The sequence below is a fragment of the Cynocephalus volans genome, chromosome 2 (assembly GCF_027409185.1).
Source record: "Cynocephalus volans isolate mCynVol1 chromosome 2, mCynVol1.pri, whole genome shotgun sequence".
Classification (NCBI taxonomy): Eukaryota; Metazoa; Chordata; class Mammalia; order Dermoptera; family Cynocephalidae; genus Cynocephalus; species Cynocephalus volans.
This window is the reverse complement of record NC_084461.1, coordinates 49,272,962-49,290,844: the sequence shown is the minus strand read 5'-3', so window position 1 is coordinate 49,290,844 and position 17,883 is coordinate 49,272,962.

Genomic DNA, 17,883 nt, shown 5'->3' with positions numbered 1-17,883 from the left:
GGTGTCAATGTTATTCCGGGATAATAAGTAAGCTTATATTCTTAATGAGGAGAGCTAACTATCTGGAGTTAATCCCTTAGCTACTGTAAGGTGAAGCCCCTGGGTTGTGTAATGCTAGCTAAGTGAGTATTTAAAAGTATACTGTGTCTGAGAAAAGACACCAGGAGAAAAAATAATGACAGTAATAATATCCACATGAGAAGTAAGGACTTGAGAAGAAAGTATTGAAGTGCCATATAAAATATGTTCACTAAAAAGAAACTCACTTTGGGAAAAGTAACCAAATTCTTTGTCCCATCTCTTGATGATGAAAATACTTGGTTGGTATTTTTTGAGAAGGCATTATTTTTCTTTTGGATCTGGTAAGATTATTCCAATCTCAAGAAGTTATCAAAATAATATCTCTGCAGTTCTAGGCATATATCAAAATGAGTATGGCTCCACCCCTAGTAAGATATTAACAGCAAGTGTAAAACAATAAAGAAATGAACTAAATCCATGATATTGAAGGCATCAAATAGGTTTAAGAGTTAGCAGGATAATAAATGTGCTAAGTTTGTGTGTACATGTGTGTGCATGTGTTGTGGGTGCATGTAAATTTTGCCTTTGAAGGGGGCTTGAAGTACTCAAAAAAATCAGTCATGGTAAATTTGTATTTCTAGTTTAAACTGAAAGAAAATTTAATTATTTGTGTGTTATTTATATTTAAATATTTATAATTTTTTTTCAAAGTTTTATGTACTGAATTTATCAGTTTTATAAATTGACTATTGAACCAAATACAAATAGTGGTGGGTGTTCCTCCCATGAAGTGTTTCCCTCAGACATTAAGTAAGTGATTACTGCTTCCAAATAAATAACACTCATGCCACATAACAATGTAACAATCTTGGTGCTCCAGAGTTTTCATTCAAGCAATTTTCCATATGAGATAGAAAATGAAATACCATAGTCCATTAAATTGCATACCATGTCTCAGGTGCATGGAACAGTGTAAACTCTCCATATTTGTATTTAAGAGAAACAATCTATGAGCTTCATTTTCCACTAATGTGATCTGCCACTAATGTGTGGGTTATGTCCGCTGAGCTCACGGCTTTTGCTGGTGTCAAGAGGTGAGAGTGGTAAGTGTGGAATGGAGTTAGAAAGAAAACTTCACTATATATTTGCTTGTACATCTTGATTTTTAAACTATGTAAGTATATAACAATTAAATTTTAAAAATTTATCTACTAAAGTTGCCCCATTTATTTAGTTGATGTCCTATAACTCTTGCTGTGTTACATAAGTATTAGTTTTTATCACAAGTGAATGGAGTAGTCCAGCCAGCGGGCCCTTACCTTCAAGAAAGTGACAGAAGAGGTTAAACAGATATCTGGAGGAAGAGCATTTCAGGAAGAGGAGACAGCTAGAGAAAAGGTCTGAAATACACTGCTTTTGGGTGTGAAGTCACTCTTAGAGATGAGATTATGATGAGATTCTTACAGCTCCTTAAATAAGTCTACTAAGAGTCAATGTCATGCAAATTGCCCCCAAATATCCAGTAATTATAAGATGCTGTAGTGGATTGAATGTCCCTCCCAAACTCACTGAAACTTGAATTGTGTCCCCCAAGTTTTATGTATTAGAAACTTGGCCCCCACTGTGACAGTGTTAAGAGGGTGGGAAATCCTGTTATGGTAATTGAAAGGTGGGGCCTTGAATGGATTAAAAGTGGTGGCCATGGGAATGGTTCTGAGAGCTTTAAAAAGAGAGTGAATGAGGAGGTTAGTCTCTCTCTCTCTGCTCTCTCTGCTCCACCATTTCGCAATGTGATACCCTGCCGTCACTGAAGTCACCACCAAGACCCTCACCAGATGTGTTCCCCAGGCTTTGGACTTCTCCGCCTCTGAAACTGTAAGCAATACATTTCATTTTCATTATAAAATGCCCAGTTCCATGTATTTTTGTTGTAAGAAACATAAACAGACTAATACAGATGCTTTCATAACGTTGCACAATAATTATATGGGTAAGAACTAAGTTCTTTCATCACCTGATTTCTCAGACTAACCTTTCGGTGGAGTGGCTCCAATTATGATTTAGAATATACCCTAAAGAATAGTGTATAGTTATGTACCACTAGTGTGCTGGGCCCTTAAAAATTAACGTTAGTCCAAGGAAATAGAAATGTAAAAGCAAAAGCATAAACTATATTTTTTACTGTTTTTACCTTAACTTCTTTTTCTTTTTAAAAATTAATCTCTTAAATAGCGACAAATGCAATTATTTATTCTTTTTTTTTTTTTTTTTTTTTTGTCTTTTTTGTGACTGGTAAGGGGATGGCAACCCTTGGCTTGGTGTCGCCCGCACCATACTCAGCCAGTGAGCGCACCGGCCATCCCTATGTAGGATCTGAACCTGCACGGTGGGAGCGCCACTGCGCTCCCAGCGCCGCACTCTCCCGAGTGCGCCACGCGGTCGGTCCCAATTATTTATTCTTAAAAGCAGAGGTCTTTCATAAATTAAATCGAAAAGCCAAACTGCTTTCTTTGGCTATATGTCTATGTTTGTTCTCCAGCTGAGTTTTTCAGAACTCATCGTTCGCTTATCTTTAATCACTTAATCTTCTTTTGAAACAAATTCATCTTATTTTTCCATCTAAATGTATACAATAGAGCATATTTGAACAACCTGAATAGCTGCTTATTAGATTTGACTTTGTCACATTTCATTATCTGACTATTGGGTTGGAAAAATGCAACTTATTTTCTACTCAAGTCTTTAACGGTAGGAGCTAAGTAGATATGGTGACCAAAGAAAATTAAAAAGACAGCATACATTTATAAAATAAGCAGATATATTTTTCATTTGTATTGGTAAAGAAGGGATTAGAAATAGAGGAGAATACCATTTTTCTGGGATAATTATTATTCGCCTTCTCTGATTGTTTTTAAAGGCTTACTACTTAACCAGTATCTGTTCTAGGTATTCAAACTTTCCCTTATTTATTTCCAGTACATAATGCAGAATGATTTCCATTTCCCATGACTAGATATGACTATGTGTCGGGTCCGCCGCCGGCCGACCCAAACAGCCCTAGCCTGGTTCCTTTCGGTGGGTGAGTGAATGCCCAGGATTCCTCTTTCCCTCCTGTCCCCTTTGGAAGGAGACCGGGGAAGAGAGCCATGAAGAGAGGTGAGCACAGCCGCCGGCCCCAAGCCAGCCCAGTTAAAGGACACTCAGATGCGGCAGGGGTTCTGTAGAGCAGTTCCGTTTATTATCACATAAGCACTTGCTTTTAAAGGCAAATGGGGAAGGGAGGTTTTAACATAATTCTATCAGCTTAAAGGTCAAGAGAGCGGGCATCCTGTCTCAATTCCTGGCTATTGCAACCACAAGCGCAGAAGTGCGTATTTGGCCAATAAGGGCTAAGGCAAGGTTCCCACAGACACCCCCACCTTACTTCCTCCCAGCGCCGTCTTAGGCTGCTACGTTAATATGCCCTTGTGGGCCCATAATGGCGCCGCTTGTAATATCACTTAAGGTGGCGTTAGTTTTTTTTTTTTTTTTGTCTTTTTGTGACCGGTAAGGGGATCGCAACCCTTGGCTTGGTGCCATCTGCACCGTGCTCAGCCGGTGAGCGCACCGGCCTTTCCTATATAGGATCCAAACCCACAGCGGGAGCGCCGCTGCACTCTCAAGCGCCGCACTCTCCCGAGTGCTCCACGGGGCTGGCCCAAGGTGGCATTAGTTTTTAAAGCCCGACAACTATGTATGTAGGTAATGATGAAAATGAAAACAAGTGTGTGTGTGTTCTCCACATGGTTCTTTGGTGATGAAGACCCAGGGGGAGAGGGAGGGAAGGGTAGAAGATTCTTAAGTCAGGACATGTGATTGCTAGATAGCCTCTATTTTCCTTTGGCTCCACAACCTTTTTCTATAGTCTCATCTCTACCACTGAGGATGGGAACCTGCAAACTATATTTCTCGAACTCCCGTGCCAGTTGGTGTTTTGTTAGATTGGAAGGTGGGATGAAGTAAGAAGCCATTAGATCAGCTGTCTGTTGGTAGCTCCTGCAGGGATGGCAGCAATAGCAGTGGCTGATGAGTGTCACTTCCTGGGTTCCTGCTCACACAGCTCAATTCCATGAGCAGCAGTCTCAGCATCATAGTATCACAATGACAGGAGCCATTCTAGGATATGGTGACTCAAAGATGTCATAGATGAGCTCTAGGCAGTTTCTCAAGCTCTCCCTGCTGTCAGAAAGGGAATAGATTCCTGCAGTTGCTAACCTTTTGAGTTAACTTACTTTCTTCTTCTTGTTCTCCCAGTCTTCCAACACCTTTGTAACCAATTCCGTATCAAATTCCCTCTATTTAAAATGCCTATATTCACTCACAAAAACAGTTTCTACAAAATACTAAGAAAAAGTGTGCATTTATATTTAATCAGCTTCCCACCTCTCCTTGTTGAGTTTCTCTCCCACTTTTAGTGTTCTCCAAATATCAAAACTCCATCTGACCTCTGGTTGCCCAGAATTTATTATGATTCTCCTTATTTTCTCATGATGCCTTGATGGGTCCTCATGGTGCCCATGCTCAGATTACCTCTTATTTCAAAATATATCTATCTTGTATCTAGTATTTCCAGGGATTCCCAAGGTGATAAAGTCTTGTATTTTGCCCCAAACTCAGCTCAACATGCTTTCTTTCTGAAGGCATATTTTACTCTCTGAGGCAGAATTAGACTTCCTCATTTTTGCTCACCTAGCTATAAATCTGCACTCCTGCTAAAGATAGCACTTATTACATTATGCTAAAATGGTTGGTTTATTTATGTGGCTTTTGGAGTTATCTATGAGTTCTTTGAGATCATATTTGTGTCACTACATCCTAGACTGGTCTGTGGCATGTGGACACTATTTTTTTTTTTCATGTAAAGCAATGCATGTTGTACCTAGAATGATACTGGGCTGTAAGAGTTTGAGGTCTTTGTAATGCAAATTAGCATGTGGGTGGCAATATTAGCCCATGATATAAGGTTCGGTAAACCATAATCTCTTCAAGGACAGAGACTTGCCTTTCAGATATCTGCATCCTCAGCTTAATATTGTGCTGAGGAATTGCAAGGGCTAATACAGGGCCTAAAGAGCTGCTGTCAATTAATCAGATGTTGTAACTAAAGTTAAAAATCAAAAAGGATAGTCAGGGACCAGGAGGCAGGAATATAAATTCAGTATGACAGCATTTGGCTACTTCCCTCAATAATATCTTTTTACCCAAAATCATCTGAATTTGCATAAGATCTTCACTCTGAACCCAGACTGGACTCTCAGAATGCCTGCACTAAGCTACTACTTGTCTTGGAAGAAAGCAGTTAATTAGATGCTCAAATGTGAGATACCTCTCCTCCAAATCCCTGTTTCTTACCTGAAACATCAACTCTAGAAAATATTAAGAAGTGAATAATGGTTTAAGAGCACATCATATAAAGATATATACATTTAAATAAAGAACTCTTAAAGACTCCTGGCAGCAGAGGAAAACTCTGTAATGCTGTGAGTTTCAGACTCTGTGACAGGTAAGAGGGATGGGTAAGTGGTACTGACACCCTAAACTACCAGACTCAGGCAACAGCCTCCTCTGCAAACCTTACCCAGAGACACATGCACACACTCATACTAGCAGGTCAGCCTGGGGAAAATAGCATGATTAGCTTATCACCAATCTTGGTCGTTGAGAAAAGGTCACCTCATATCACCTTGTGGTAGCCCAAAAGAGGGGAGGGCAAATATAATGTTCAAAGTCATTTTCTCTTCAGTTATTATTTCTGTACCCATCATGAGAATGTCTCAAGGCACTCAGTAATGTGCCAAAGAGGCAGCTCACAAAATGTAGCAGCCAAGGAGAGGAAGCCAGGTACACAAAAAGCTGAGGCCTTTGGCGTAGAAGTGGAGACTGAATGCATCAAACAATGTGTGACAACTTTCTGAAGACAAGAACTCACTGTTATTACAGAATCAGACCAAACATTTAAGTCAATGATCTACTAGCAGAATCAACGAAAACCTTACAAACAACCCCAAGTCTGGTTTTGAGTTCATATGTACACAGTTTTCCTGTGACACATATTGAAACTAGAGATTTAGCTAGATCTTATTGTGCTTTGGAATCCAAATGAGGCCCTCAGAGCTGTTGGAGAGACACATACGTCATCTCTCTCCAGCCCACCCTCCCTTAACTTGCTCTTGGTTCAACATCCTTGACGCTGATTCTCCTGGAAAGGAATGTGGACAAGAGCTGCTTTGAAGGGACTGTTCACGTGAGGATTAGCTATTTTGAATTTTTTATAAATGGAAATGGTGCAAGAAGTTTTTTGTTTGTTTTTTAATGTGAAAGTGTATAAAGTCAGTGTAACTGTGTTGATCAGAAGTTCTGGTGGTTAGTTACAAGTTTGTGGTTATAGAAAATTTCAAAAGGAGTTGTATAATAAATGAAGTTGATTTTATTGAGCAAAATATTTGACAGCACAAAGTCTCTGGAGCATAAAATCATAAAAGGTCATCCTTAGTGGTGAGAGTACAACAATATGCAGGTAATGAAACTGAGACAAGTAATACAGGAGACTGTTTTAATGCATCTTAATTGCTGGGTGGCTTTGATGTTTGAGGCATTTTCATACATTATCTCATTCAGTTTTCACAGTAACCTTGCAGGGTTCTTAATATTACCACTTCTCACTGTGGATTTTCTGGTTCAGAGAGGAGAAATAACTTTTCCAAGGCCGTATAGCTTATATTCACCAGAGCTACTATTCTAATATAGCTCTGCTGTATGCTATAGCATTTATATTTTATACTCTATTACACTGCTAGAAATATTTAAATTCATGCTGGACCTCTGTAGAAAACTAATCGGTCTCAAATTTCCTCAACCAATATTTTCATGTTTCTTTCTAATTATTTTTAGTGGCAGTTTACAAACCAAAGCAATTTCAAAGCAATTTGAGATTTTGCCCTTTCTTTTATTTTTATTATTTTAAAAATTTTGTCTATTTTAATTCCCTTAATGCCATTCTTTTAAAATTTTTTTAAAAATTTTTTATTGTAACATAGTTGAATGTACATATCTGTGGGGTACAGAGTTGAATATCGATACCTGTGAGCAATATGTGATGCTCAAATCAAAATAATTATTATATTCAATAATATACACTGTCATTGCTATTCATGGCCCTTTACCAATTCCTCTTTTTCCCTTCCTTTCTATTTCTAGTAACCTCATTTCTCCTTTTGAAAGTTCAATGTATTATTGTGAATGCTGTATCTTTTTTTGTTTCTTTTATTTATATGTTTATTATTTTAGCTCCTACTTATGTGTGAGAACATATGGTATTTCTCTTTCTGTGCATGGCTTATTTCACTCAGTATGATTTTCTCTAAGTTCATCCATGTTGCTGCAAATGGCAATATTTCATTTCTTTTTTATGGCAGAGTAATATCCCATTGTGTACATATACATATTTTCCTTATCCATTCATCTAATTATGGACATTTAGGTTGGTTCCAACTCTTGACTATAGTAAATAGAGCTGCAATAAATATGGGGATGCAGGTATCTCTTCAACATAATGCTGTTCATTCCTTTGGGTATATACCCAGCTGTGGAACTGCTGGATTGTATGGCAGTTCTATCTGAAGTTGTTTAAGGAACCTCCATACCATTCTCCATAATGGCTGCACTAATTACAGTCCCACCACCAGTGTAGGAGGGTTCCCTTTTCCCCACATCCTTGCCAGCATCTGTTATTCTCTGTCTTTTTGATGATAGCCAGTCTAACAGGGCTGAGATGGTATCTTAATGTGGTTTTGATTTGCATTTTCTTGATGATGAGTGATGTTAAGCATTTTTTCATGTGTCTGTTGGCCATTTGTATATCTTCCTCTGATAGATGCTTATTCAGTTCCTTTGCTCATCTTTTAATCAGGTTATTATTATTATTATTATTTTACTGTTAAGTTGTTTGAGTTCCTTGCATATTCTGAATATTAATCTTTTGTCAGACACATAGTTTGCAAATATTTTCTCCCACTCTGTAGGCTGTCTTTTTGCTCTGTTAATTGTTTCTTTTGCTGTGCGGAAGCTTTGTAGTTTGATATAATCCCATTTATTTATTTTTTCTTTTGTTGCCTGTGCTTTGGGGGTCAGCTGGCCGGTACAGGGATCTGAACCCATGATGTTGGAGTTATAAGGCTGCTCTCTAACCAACTGAGCTATCTGGCCAGCCCTACCCTTTCTTTTAAACAAACAAAACGACACAAATGATAATGTTCTATAATAATAGGCCTCTTTTGTAGCAAGGCACTCACTAATTCTTGTTGTCTTTCTAGGTAAATTCTGTTTATATAATTAGTACATAAGTAATCCAGTTTAAACAGCCTTCCCTGACTGCTTGAATAAGTCAAGTTCAAATTTTTCTGTTATAAGTTTTCATACCATCACGTTTCATGTTTTTTTCTTTATAGAATTTATTTATGCTTCTACTTATGCACTTATTTGTGTGAGTTTTTTTTTTTTTTTGTATTTCATCTAGACTATAGATGTATTTTTGTATGTATTTATTCACCATTGAGTACTCAGTCCCTATCACAATGCCTAGAAGCTAGCGGGCCCTCAGTGAATACTTGCTGCTTGGGTGGATGGATAGAGAGATAAAGGAAAGAAATCAGTAAATGGACAAGTTATTTTGAGCTGCTGGCATTGAAGAAGACTTCATAAATGATCTGGGATTTAATCTGAGTTTTAAAAAGGATGCAAGAGTAAGATCTCAATCCACATTTTGAAAATATACAATTTTTATTACAGTTTTAATTTCTTTCCACCAAGTGCAACCAGGAAGATGCTTCCTAAATTAAGCCTCACAGCTTTCTTTTTCAACATGTGTGGGAGAAGAAGGTATTGGTATGTTAAACAATGCAGCTAACTGAAAGAGGAAATGAAAATCATTCTTAAATGAACTGAGTTCCACTTCCCCTCTGCTTTCCTTTAATATTATATATCCTTGAGTTATAAAATATTTCACTAGAAATGCCTTTAGCGAAAAGGTAAAGTTGAAGCCATGTTAACCCCTTTATACAGACCTGCATGATTCATTAGAAATAGAAGATGCAAGCAACTGCATCTTGGTTTAGAGCTAAGGGACACCTTTGTTTGATTGTTGTTTGGCCTGCATAATGTCTGGAAGCGAGTACAGTTGCGTGGCTGTTTTGCTTGCTCAATGTACAAGACTCTCAGCACCACTGCCTTTTAGCCGGCCTAACTCATATTTTATGTCCCCTGCCCAGCCCTTGGAGATGTCTAAGTTTTCACCTTTTGACAGAACTTTCTCTCTTTTGATTATCACCAAGGAGATTACATACCTCTATCAAAGACTTCTTTACTTGTGCATGCCTCCATTCCTCCTTTTTCTAAATTTTCTCTCTCCTGTGCGTTTTTCCAGTCCTCTCTCAAACTTTTGCTCTAAGCTTTAATTTGCTACTGTAGCAAATTAAAAAGTAATTATTGCTTTGCTATTGCCTTTCATCTTTTGAACACTTTCGTAAATGTAATGTCAGGTTTTTCCTTGCCTGGCTACTTCACAATATTCTCCTTTATCTTCTTCTGGAACAAAGAGACCAAAGATGGCTTCTAGACCCTTTTCATGCCAGCCCAGAGATGATATTTACTTTGTCACTAGCTGTTCCTTCAAATACAGGTATGTTCCTCAGCCTTCTTATTGCTATGCAGCTGTCACAGACATATCCCCACTCCTTCCTTCTCCCCCTCACCTGGAATGCGCCTCTTCTATTGGTTATGTTTTTCTCTTATCAGATAATTGAGTTAAAAGTGCATACAGTCTAGACAAATTCTTCCAGATGAGACAAGATGACAAAAGAGGGCACGTTAAGAAATAAAAGCAGAGGACATATTGTACACTGCTCCACTTCTGATTGATTACCTTCATTACTTAGCTCTGGCCACACAAGAGCCACAAGCATTAAGAAATCTGTATTGTCTGCTCTTTTAGGACTATCTTTGCTTAACATTGGGAAAAATCAGCATCACTTCTAGGTTCAGAGTAGAGAATATCCAGTTAAAATAAAATAGAGAAAGGCAAGTGTCCTAAGAAATGGGACTCAACGAGATGCTGTGAGGAAGACTTGGGTTAAAAAACAGCAAAAAAAAAAAAAAACCCCAAAAAACAAAAAAACAAAGCTAAACAAAGTTATATTTTTGCAGTCGATAGAGAGACAGCAAGATATGGTGAAAATCGTGCTGGAGCCAGAAGCCCTGAATTCTGTCCTGGTAGTCATTACTTTACTGTGTGACCTTAGGGAAGTCACATAAACGTTCTGGGGCTCATTATTCTCATGCCAAATTAAGGAAGTCAGTCTAAATGATTTCTAAGTTATTTTGTAGATCTGAAATTCCATGATGCTAAGACAGAAAGTATTATCTACTAATAATGCAGTAATAAACCTGAGCAAGTCATTCCCATCAGGATGACTGGGTTCAAATACTGCCTCTCTCTTTTTTTTTAAATTCACTCTGAGATCTTTGGTCAAATTCTAATTTCCCTAAGTCCCAATAACCTCATCTGTAAAATGGGGATGATAACAATATCTATGAGATAGGGTTGCTGGTGAATTAAGAAAGCTAATTTACCTAAAGCCTAATTATGGTGTTTGGTGCTCCAAAGGCACTCCAGTGCTAGGTACTGGATGTGGACTATGGTCTTCTCAGAAATACCTAGGAAGAAAAGCCAAACACACATTTGAATTTATTTGTTCAATGAGTTTCAGATCTCCTAATATATTTTTAAAATCATATGTTAATAGATAAAACCTAGTTAATTGCATTCTCCTCCTAAATGCTGGCTATCACTTGTAATTAATATGTCAGTCTAGCATAGAGTGGAGCTGGGGAGGTGGGCCTGAGGCAACAGCTAAATTCTGCCCTTCCTTGAGCTTCAGTCTTACACCTTTGACAACCCCTGGGCTTCTGGGGAATTTGCCTAAGACCCAAGCAGCCATTGTCCCTCTCACTAATAAGAAATTAGAGTATACGTGATGACAGATGATCCAACTTCCATAATTTGCAGTCTTAGCTATTCACTAAAGCTGATGGGTCCTTCAAAAGGTAAAGCACTCCAGGACCACAGATCTTTGGTTTCCGTGGCAACAACATGGGTCAATAGCTGTGGTCACACTTCCTCCAGCCTCCACTGCATTTTGCAATTTACCATTTTCTGTGCTTCCTTTTGTTTGAGTCTCTCTCATTTGCTTAATTCCCATCTCTATTGGGAGAATCTCAAAATGTAAAACTGCAGGAGCTGAATTTAAATTAAAAGCTGTGGAGGCTTTAATAATATGCCGTAGAGCACTGTTTATCTTATAACTCACAGACATGTGCTTCTGAAAATCAAGTCTCAGAATCCTGCTTCCCATATGCTATTGCTGTTTGAAAATTCTTTGCTTGCAATCCTCTATGGTTTTTGGAAAAAACAGTGTCATTTCTGCCTTCCAAGACCATATTCTTATATTGTGCATATCAGATTTGTTAGGATGAAGTCCAAACTCCTTAAGCTATCATACAAAGCCCTGTATCATCTGACCTTTGCCTTTCTGCTTTTATACTCTATGATCCAGGGGTGTTTATCTCCTTTTAGGTCTTTGAACCCTATGCTCTGCGCCCTCAGATGCTGTCCCCTTTCTGCGGAACACCATTCCCTCAGCCTCTGCCTGGCTATCCTCTACTCATCCTTCACTCTCAGCCTACATGTCACTTTCTGCAGGAAAGTGTTTTTAAGCCCAAGCCTGCTTTTGGTCATCCATTACACCACGTGCTTCCCTACCATACCATTATCATGATACATTTTAGTAGCCTTTCAAAGTATTAGAACCCCTTTATAGTTTGTGAGCTCTGAGACTGCTGAGAAAGTGTCTGTTTCTCCATCCTTCACCCACCAACCCCTCTGCTGAATTCCCAGTGCTTGATACATTATAGGCATTTGATAAATATTTGTTACATGATTTCAATCGCTCTACTGTACTAGATCATTAACATCACTGGCTATAGATGTTATGGCCTTGATGTTCTGCAACCTCCTGTCCATTCCACTGTTGACATCTACCAGAAGGTGCTTTTCATTCAAAATACATTTGAAATCTTTCTATATTTTGGAGAGATATCACTGAGTATCCATTCACTCAAAGTGAACAAATTCTAAAATCCCTGGTCTGGTTTTTCTTTTCATGATATATTCCATTAAACAGTGATTTTTAGGTCTAGCTCAGTGTAGTTGTCCTGACAAAATTTACAAATAAATAATAAATAAAAGTTTTGAATTAAATAAAATAAGTGGCAATACTGAGCCATGTATTCATAGTTATTTCAAGCAAGCCCACTAGCTGGCTGCCTGGCAGGCCCTGGACCCCTTCTCGCTATGAAATATACAGTGTTGTGTTTCATTGCTCATCACTCAGAAGTCAGGGAAGAGCAGGAGAGACATGATATTTTCAAAATATGACACCCCTGGCTTCAGGGGCTGGGATCACAGGGACAAACCTTGTTTGTTTGAGCCAGACGTTGATGTTAGAGATGCAGGTACTCAGCACATGGCATACTGATGCCATGATATTTTGAGGCTGATATTTTTGACATTGAGACATTTTGAAATGTCAGCTTTTAAAATTATTAGAAGGAACCAATGCAATGGATATCCTACCTTCAGCTCTGAGTCTTCTATCCCATCGTTAATTCCATCTCTATTTTTGAGTGACAACCCTACCTTGACCTTGATCCATTACTTTGACCCATGCTGAACTTCACATGTCTGAAGGACATCAGATAGAAATAAACAGTAGATGCTGAGTTATATGCATCAAATGCTTCAGAAAGACATTGGGACAGGAAAGTTCATGTATAAATGTCTAGATCACCCAGGAAAAGAGTGACAGAAAAAGGAGCTGAGAGCCATGGAAAGGTCATGGAGAACCACTACACTGAGGGTTGTGCAAGAGAAAAGGAAGCTTCAAAGGGGCCTAAGAGGGGAAGAAGGGGGGCAAGAGAACAAATGCCACAAAGTGATCAGGTATGGTAAGCACCAAAAAGTAGACATTGGACTTGTCACCCTCAATTAAAAACCAACTATTTATTGTGTCTTAGAATAGCAGTTGTAAATGTGTCTGCTTGGATGTTATAACAAAATACCATAGACTGGATGGTTAAAACAACAGACATTTATTTCTCACAGTTCTGGAGGCTGAGAAGTCCAAGATCAAGGTGCAGACAGTTGTAATTCTTGGTGAGAGCCTTATTCCTGGCTTGCTGACGGCTGCTTTCTCATGGAATCCTCACAGGGTAGAGAGAGAGAGATAGAGAGAGAGAGAGCAAATTCTCCATTCTCTTTTTATAAGGGCAGTAATTGCATCAGGAGGAGCCCACCCTCATGACCTCATCTAAACCTAAGTACCTCCTAAAGGCCCCACCTCCAAATACCATCACATTGGGAGGTAGAGCTTCCATATATGAATTTCAGGGGAACACAAACATCCAGGCAATAACACTGTGGATACAGGTATCACCTTCCCCTTCTTGATTTCTTTCTTTTATCTCTCCTTCATGGATCCCAATATCCCAATCTCCCCACTGGCCTAAGTGCCTGGTTTTCTCTGTTCTTATTCTACTTGGTCTGAGCAGGAACAGGGAGGTTGTAAAACAAGGCTTCCAACAGTCTACGAAAGGGTCCATTTACTGTGGAGATCAATGATACTTTGGGAAGCGAGGTATAAGGCAGACTGCAGTAAAATACTTCCAGTTGCAGGCTGAGAGCAAGGTCAAGAAACAAGGTGCCCATTGTCACTGGAGGCTGGCCACAGAGTCTTACAGAGACTAGCTCTAAAACACGTCTACATTTCCGTGCACATAGCAAAGTCATATTCAGTATATTTGATGCTACTGTCTCCTTTCCCCTACCCCCAACATCCTTCCTCTTTTATTGTGGTGCATGTGGTTACTTTTGCTAGTAGTATAACACAAATACAAACTGCCACTCTCAGCAGATGTACACAAACTTTATTTATCTCTCATGGACAGTTTTTACTTTTGAAATTTTAAGAAGGTAGAGAAAGTTTGCAATAAAAGACGCAGATAGGAGATAGAAATTTGAAGGGGAGAGAGAGGCAGAGACAGAGGAAGAAGGAGGGGGAGAGAGAGGGGAAGGGAGAGAATTAGTGAGGAAGGGAGAGAGAGAAGAGGCAATAGGAGAGAAGAAAAAGAATGAAAGGTATGTAGAGTAAAAAGAGGAAGTTGAACAACAATTTCCTTTGTTTTCCTTAGCCTCCCCCTCCCCCACTTAAGAGGTAAGGCAAGGTAGAAAAGATTTTTCAATTGATAAAGAACTTATAATTAATTTTAAAAGGAAGTCAAGGTAGGTGAAGGATCTTTAATTAAATACTTCTTTTACACAGCCTTTTACTCTCTTTTTTTGGTCAAAGGGAATAAACAAAGATCAAATAATCATCCTATATCTTGTTAAATAAAATTTAGAGGAGGCCATTGATTTGGACTGAGCTCTTGCACTAGGCCCTAGCAGACCAAACCAAAATACTAAAAGATCCATGTCACCAAACTGGACCTAAGTTGTTTATCTGACCTCCTGAGAAATCAGGAGAGAGAGTGTCAAACCCCCAAATAGGCCACTTTTAGCAGGCATGATAAGGAAGTCCCCTCTGCTTTAACCCTTCCAAAGAAAGTAACCCGAAGTAACCTGATATTATCCTCTTTTTTTGTATTACTCTGTTTCCTTGTTTCTGCTCAAGCTACCTTATAAAACCCAACTGTTCTGCCATGCCCATCTAAATCTTTAGATGGATGCTGCCAGATTCATGAATTGCTAATAAAAGCCAATTCAATCTTTAAACTCAAATTGCTGGATTTTGTCATTTGACATTTTGGAAAATGAACTATTGTGGGTAAATGTCAATCTATCATATATTTCAGTGTCAACCACCATTCTTAGAGATCATAAGAATTTACCTTCTTTCTCACTGGCCACTATTTCCCAGCCTCCTTTACTAGACCCCCTTCATTAATCTAGTCTTAAAATGTTGGAATTTGGGGAGAATTTATGAATTCCTCCCCTTGCTGCTTTCTTGATTCCCAACTGTGTTCCCTACAGTGCCTTCCCAGGTGATAACATCTACTCCTGTTCCTATAAATACCATCTAAATACTTATGCTCTCAAATTTACACCTCCAACTAGGACCTCTCCTCCAAAATCCAGATATGTATATCCAACTGAAAACTGTATATTTCTACTTGAATCTCAGAACATATACAATCTGTCAAAATAAACATGTCCCAAACAAATTTTTGCCCTTGTGGCAAGCATTGTGGGTTGACCAAGAAAAGTTCTATTTCCAACTCCCCTTTTCCCTTTCTTCCCTTTCTTCCCTCTCTATGAGGCTATCAAAAATAAAAATTTAATTTCCTATTCACTCCTACACCCGGTGGTGTCTGTGTGACACAATTCTGGACAATGAGATATAAATAGATATCTCCTGGTGCTTCTCTTTCCCCTTATTCCTTTTTCATGGCTAGAAAGTAAATATAAGGCCTGGAGATTCAGCAGCCATATGGTGACCATGAGGCAATACATATGAGGATAAAAGTTAAAACACTGAAAATGTCAGAAAGGAAATATAGAAAGAGCCTGGATCTTTCTACATGACATCATTGAGTTTATATGCTAGCCATCAAATGCCTAACTGCAGTCTCTTTGTCATGTGAGATCAGTGTCTAAGCCAATGTAGTCTGGTCTTCAGTTATTGGCAGCCCAACTAATTTCTAGCTAATACAGCCTCCAAACCTGTTTTCTCTTTAAGTCTTGCTCATCTCGGTAAAAAATATTACAATTGTTTCTGTTGCTCCAGCCAGAAATAAGGTGGCTGTTGTAGATTCTTCTTTTGTCCACAACCCCCAGTCTTACTCCTACCACCAAACAAACACTGAGTCCATGAGGAAGTCCTGTGCCATGTCCTCTGGAGAACAAGGTGACACCATCATGTCTTTATTATCACTGCAGCTACTACAGTCTAAGTTAATATAAAAACTTTTTAACTGTCCTATCCACTTCTATTTTGCCTCTTCCCAGTCATTTCTTAACTCAAAGCTTCTTTAAAAATGCAAATGTTATCACATCACTCCTCTGCCTAAAACCCTTTACTGATTCTAGTTGCTCCTTTAACAGACTCAGCAACATACCAAGCCCTATCGGAAGTTGCATGGTCTACTGTTCCCTCCTTCACTGACTCATCAGGTGTCACTTCAACCCTCCCTCTTTTCCAGAGCACCATAAACTCTTATGCCTCAGGTTCTTTTTATGTGCTGTTCCTATCCTTAACCCCCTGCCCATCACATTTACATGCATGGCTTAAACGTGTCCTCAAAGAGGCCTCTTTTGGCCTCTTTTGAAGATCCTATTAAAATTAAAATCCTCTTCCCTATCCAACCCGATTGATCTCAAAAATAGAAAGCTTCTCCCCCACTCTCCCCCTGCCCCCAAAGCACCTACTACTCTTCTTGTGTGTATCATTTAGGTTCTACTTGGGTAAATAGAAACCATACCAGTTTGTTTTAACAGAGAGAATTTAATATAGAGAATTAGCTAAACAGGTATTGGCAGACCGAAAAAAGTGGACACTGAGGCACCACAGAGATAGTAACTGCAGGAAGTAATTACCATGCTTAGGGCTGGGGACTATCAGAACCTCAGAGGAGGAGCCCTGCAGGTCTGGGGCCCAGAACCCTGAGGGAGCTGCTTGTCTGCTGCTGGTATTTTGGGAACTTGGAAGAGGGCCCTAGGGAGCTGGTTCTAAGATTCTAAGGGAGGGTGCTGCCTGGCTGATACCGGCACCTATGACAGCATGCAATAAAGCTAGTTCTGGAGTGTTGGAAGAACCTAGAAACTGCAAACAACTGGTGATGCTGGAGTCAATGACATGTCAACGGTACCTGTGGGGGACAAGGAGAACAAGGAAGTGAAGGTCCTTCCTATTGCTTTCCAATGGTACTTAGCGCCCCCTATTGTCAGAGCCTGAAATGGATCCACCTGGCAAAAGAGAAGTGCAGTTAGCAGAGTCCCAGGCCAAACAGTAGATAAAAGGGTCAGTTTACAGAGAAGATATCATAGCTTAATAACAAGCATAGCATTTATTTGTTTATTGTCTTTTCTTTCCTACTAGACAGTATGTGTTTAGAGCACATGTCTCTCTTTTACTGCTGTAATCTTCTGCCTCATATCCCACGCACACAGCACAACACAAAGTAGATAGAAAGTACTCAATAAGTACTTTGGATGGATGAATAATGGATGAATTTTTATTAGTTTTTATCAAAACTACTTAGCAAAATATACAATTTAATTCTTATCAATTGAACATGTATGGAGTGCCTCATATGATGGTCCAGGCTGAAAATATGAATATGAGGCAGTTTCTTATTTTTCAGCTGAGAATTTATGACATTCTCATTATGACATTGAGTAATAAAATACCATAACAAAATTCATATGTTTAAATGCCCAAAGAAATTGAACATACCTATAGGATATCAAAACAGAAAAAGGTAAATGTAGATTTGGAATGATTCAGAAGACTCATGGAATAAGTTATGATCCGATGCAGGCTTGAGAGAGGGGCCACAAGCAAAGTTGTGGAGAAGGGGTGAGTTGGGAAGGTTTGAAATGATTCTGATGAAGGCAGAGGGATGAGGAATGAGGGATTTGTAGAAGTCATTGGAAAAATACATTGGAACAAACTGGAAAATCGTGAATTCTGGAATTAGAATTACGAGTATTAT